Here is a 4,784-nt window from a genome sequence, read left to right as displayed (position 1 = left end):
GATTTTTGTTGACTGACTGCTGACATCCATGAATTGCAAAATTTAGTAGTGATGCTGTTTACTTGTTGAAAAGTCGCAAATATGAAATCATGTTCTTTATTCCTCACTTGTCAGATGCTGTGAAGAATACAGAATAAATCCTGCTTGTTTTTTTACTTAGTTTTCTAAGCCTTTTCACTCCGTGGCAGACTCCCGGAAGTGCTCTGGTGGTTGAATCGTGCTCCTCACTTGAGTTCTATATGAATGCATTTGACAGAATATCATCACACAAGTCACAGCCCCAAGCTACGGAGGTCAGAATGGCTGATTTATTGATGCAATCTCTGATTTTTCATGCCTTGCATCTTCCCTCCTCAAGGTGGAGACTCATGCTGGCGTCGAGTTCTAATATTAGTAGTGGTCCTCCGGTGCCATTAGCTTCCCCGAAGGAGTGGCTGGTAAATGTGGGAGGCAATCACAGCCAAACAGAAAATGCTGGATATTCACTGCAGACCAATCAGCATCCGGAAGACTCCATCCAGCTAAATTATTTCCATATCTTCCTCTTTCAGATGCCTGCCGTGTATAGATTTTTCATTTTCTGTTTTCAAACCAGCAGCATCTCCATTGATTTCTTTTTAATCTCTGGTTCTGTTCTTGCCTGATGCCCACATCAGTAGGACAGATAACTGGTGGCGATTTCCAAGTTCTCTTCCCTAAGCCAGGGTAATTAAGACAGTTGTATCATCCCAAGCAGTGTCCCTTAAAATTCCGCATAAGTGATTTGTTAGCAAAATTGAGGGGGGATGGAATTGGAAGTAAGCTTGTGACATCTCCAACAAACGAGAGTCTAATCAGCTCCCCTTGATACTCAACGACATTACCATCACCAAATCCCCCACCATCAACATCCTGGGGACCACCTTAACTGGACCAGCCACCTAAATACTGTGGAAATAAGAGCGGGGCAGAGGCTGGGTATTATGTGGTGAGTGTGTCACCTGACTCCCCAAAGCCTTTCCACAAGTCAGGAGTGTGATGGAACACTCTCCATTTTCCTGGATGAGTGCAGCTCCAACAACACTCAAGATGCTCGACACCATCCAGGACAAAGCAGCCCGCTTGATTGGCACCCCATCCGCCACCTTCAACATTCACTCCCTCCAACCTTGGCTGCAGTGTGTACCATCCACAAGATGCACTCGCCACAGCTGCTTAGGCAGCACCTCACAAACCCATGACCTTTAACCAATCAACATAACGAAGACAGATTATCTGGTCATTATCACATTGCTGTTTGTGGGAGCTTGCTTGTGCACAAATTGGCTTCTGCGTTTCCTACATTACAACAGCAACTACATTTCAAACTTACTTCATTGGCTGTAAAACTCTTTGAGACGTCCGGTGGTCATGAAAGGAATGCAAGACTTTTTTCTTTTTAGGACAATGGCAGCACCATTGTCCCCTCACGTTCCCCTTCAAGTTACACGCCATCCTGACTTGGAAAAATATCACCATTCTTTCGTCGTCGCTGGGTCAAAATCCTGGAACTCCCTCCCTGACAGCACTGTGGGAGCACCTTCACCACACGGACTGCAGCGGTTCAAGAAGGCGTCGCACCACCACCTTCTCAATGACAATTAGGGATGGGCAATAAATGTTGGTGTTGCCAGTGACGCCCCCATCCCAGGAACAAATAAAAACAAAATGGGTTAGGAGGAGGTGCCAAAGTAGGGATAAAGGGCTAGTTTTCTAATTGGCCGGACCTGACTGGTGGATCTGTACTGGGGCTGCAGTTCTTCACCAGATACACTGATGAATTGGTTGAAAGAATAGAAAGTTGCATATCCAAGTTTGCGGATGACACTTGAGTTAGGAAGCACAGTAAGTTGTGAGAATGGGAGCAGCAAGTTACAAAGGGACATTGACGGACTAAGTGAGCGGGAAAAGCAGATGGACTTTAGTGTGAGGAAGTGTGAAACTTTGGATCTGAGAAAGACTAATTGGAATATTTTCTTAATGGTGAGAGACTAGGAGTTGTGGGGGAGCAAAGGGATTTGGGTACATAAATCACTCAAAGCTAGCACAGGTATAAAAAGTAATTTAAAAGTCTCATGGAATGTCGGCCTTTATCTTGAGAGCATTGGAAATAAAAAGTGAGGAAGTTACGCTTCAGTTGTACAGAGCCTTAGTCCGACCCCATCTGGAGAATGACATTCGGTTTTGTTTTGGAAGAAATACTGCACAGATTCACCCGAACCAGGGTTAAAGGGATTGAGAGGACAGGTTGCATAAATTTGGTTTATATAATCTTGAGTTTAGACGATTCAGCGGTGATCTAATTGATGCACTTAAAACTATGAAAGTATTCAATAGGGCAGATGTAGAGAACTATTTCCTCTGCCTGGGGGTATCCAGAACAGAGGACATAATCTCAAAACTGGAGCTAGGCCCTTTAGGAGTACAATCAGGAATCAATTTTTTCTTGCAAAAGGTAGTGACAATCTGTAACACGCTCCCCAAAAGGCTGTGGGTGCTGGGTCGATTGAACGTTTCAAGACTGAGATCAATAGATTTTGTTAGCTAAATGTATCTAGGGATATGGAACAATGGTGAGGTACAGATCAGCCATAATTTAATTGAATGGCAGAACAGGCTTGAGGGGCTGAATGGCCCACTCCTGTTCCAATGTTCCAAAGACCAGCAAACTCAGCAGAGATCAAATTGGTTTGTTGAACTCAGGACTGCACCATGTGCATTCTCTATTGAGTCATGGGGGTGTATTCCATTATTTCTGTTTAATCCTTATAAAGGTAGCAGTTGATGCTGCAACAATGATACTCCTTAATTATGATGAGATTTGATGCCATATTGGTGTAATAATATCTGGGATTCTTTTACGAAGGAAGCCCTCATTTAACCATCGATCTCCTGGAGAACAGGCTCGAATAGCCATCGATGATGACCCCCAGGACATTGAAGGTGGGGATTCAGCGATGGTGAACAAAAACTTGCATTTACATAGCGCCTTTCATAACCTTGGGACTCCCAAAGTGCTTTACAGACAATTAAACGCTTTAGTTATAGTTGTAATGTGGGAAATGTGACAGCACAGCAAGGTCCCACAAACAACAACGTGATAACGACCAGATAATCTGTTTTAGTGATGTTGGTTAACATAAGAACATAAGAATTAGGAACATGAGTAGGCCATCTAGCACCTCGAGCATGCTCCGCCATTTAACAAGATCATGGCTGATCTGGCCGTGGACTCAGCTCCACTTACCCGCCCGCTCCCCATAACCCTTAATTCCCTTATTGGTTAAAAATCTATCTATCTGTGATTTGAATACATTCAATGAGCTAGCCTCAATTGCTTCCTTGGGCAGAGAATTCCACAGATTCACAACCCTCTGGGAGAAGAAATTCCTTCTCAACTCGGTTTTAAATTGGCTCCCCCGTATTTTGAGGCTGTGCCCCCTAGTTCTAGTCTCCCCGGCCAGTGGAAACAACCTCTCTGGCTCTATCTTGTCTATCCCTTTCATTATTTTAAATGTTTCTATAAGATTACCCCTCATACTTCTGAACTCCAACGAGTAAAGACCCAGTCTACTCAATCTATCATCACAAGGTAACCCCCTCATCTCCGGAATCAGCCTAGTGAATCGTCTCTGTACCCCCTCCAAAGCTAGTATATCCTTCCTTAAGTGAGGTGACCAAAACTGCACGCAGTACTCCAGGTGCGGCCTCACCAATACCCTGTACAGTTGCAGCAGGACCTCCCTGATTTTATACTCCATCCCTCTCGCAATGAAGGCCAACATTCCATTCACCTTCCTGATTACCTGCTGCACCTGCAAACTAACTTTTTGGGATTCATGCACAAGGACCCCCAGGTCTCTCTGCACTGCAGCATGTTGTAATTTCTCCCCATTCAAATAATATTCCCTTTTACTGTTTTTTTTTCCAAGGTGGATGACCTCACATTTTCCGACATTATATTCCATCTGCCAAATCTTAACCCATTCGCTTAACCTATCTAAATCTCTTTGCAGCCTCTCTCTGTCCTCTACACAACCCGCTTTCCCACTAATCTTTGTGTCATCTGCAAATTTTGTTACACTACACTCTGTCCCCTCTTCCAGGTCATCTATGTATATTGTAAACAGTTGTGGTCCCAGCACCGATCCCTGTGGCACACCACTAACCACCGATTTCCAACCCGAAAAGGACCCATTTATCCCGTCTCTCTGCTTTGTGTTAGCCAGCCAATTCTCTATCCATGCTAATACATTTCCTCTGACTCCGCGTACCTTTATCTTCTGCAGTAACCTTTTGTGTGGCACCTTATCGAATGCCTTTTGGAAATCTAAATACACCACATCCATCGGTACACCTCTATCCACCATGCTCGTTATATCCTCAAAGAATTCCAGTGAATTAGTTAAACATGATTTCCCCTTCATGAATCCATGTTGCATCTGCTTGATTGCACTATTCCTATCTAGATGTCCCGCTATTTCTACCTGTATAATAGCTTCAAGCATTTTCCCCACTACAGATGTTAAACTAACCGGCCTATAGTTCCCTGCTTTTGTCTGCCCCCTTTTTTAAACAGAGGCGTTACATTAGCTGCTTTCCAATCCCCAGAGTCCAGAGAATTTTGGTAGATTGTAACAAATGCATCTGCTATAACTTCCACCATCTCTTTTAATACCCTGGGATGCATTTCATCAGGACCAGAGGACTTGTCTACCTTGAGTCCCATTAGCCTGTCCAGCACTACCCCCCTAATGACAGTGATT

The sequence above is a fragment of the Pristiophorus japonicus genome, chromosome 11 (genome assembly GCF_044704955.1).
Source record: "Pristiophorus japonicus isolate sPriJap1 chromosome 11, sPriJap1.hap1, whole genome shotgun sequence".
Taxonomy (NCBI): domain Eukaryota; kingdom Metazoa; phylum Chordata; class Chondrichthyes; family Pristiophoridae; genus Pristiophorus; species Pristiophorus japonicus.
The sequence above is the reverse complement of the archived record's forward strand: the minus strand, read 5'-3'. Positions refer to the sequence as shown.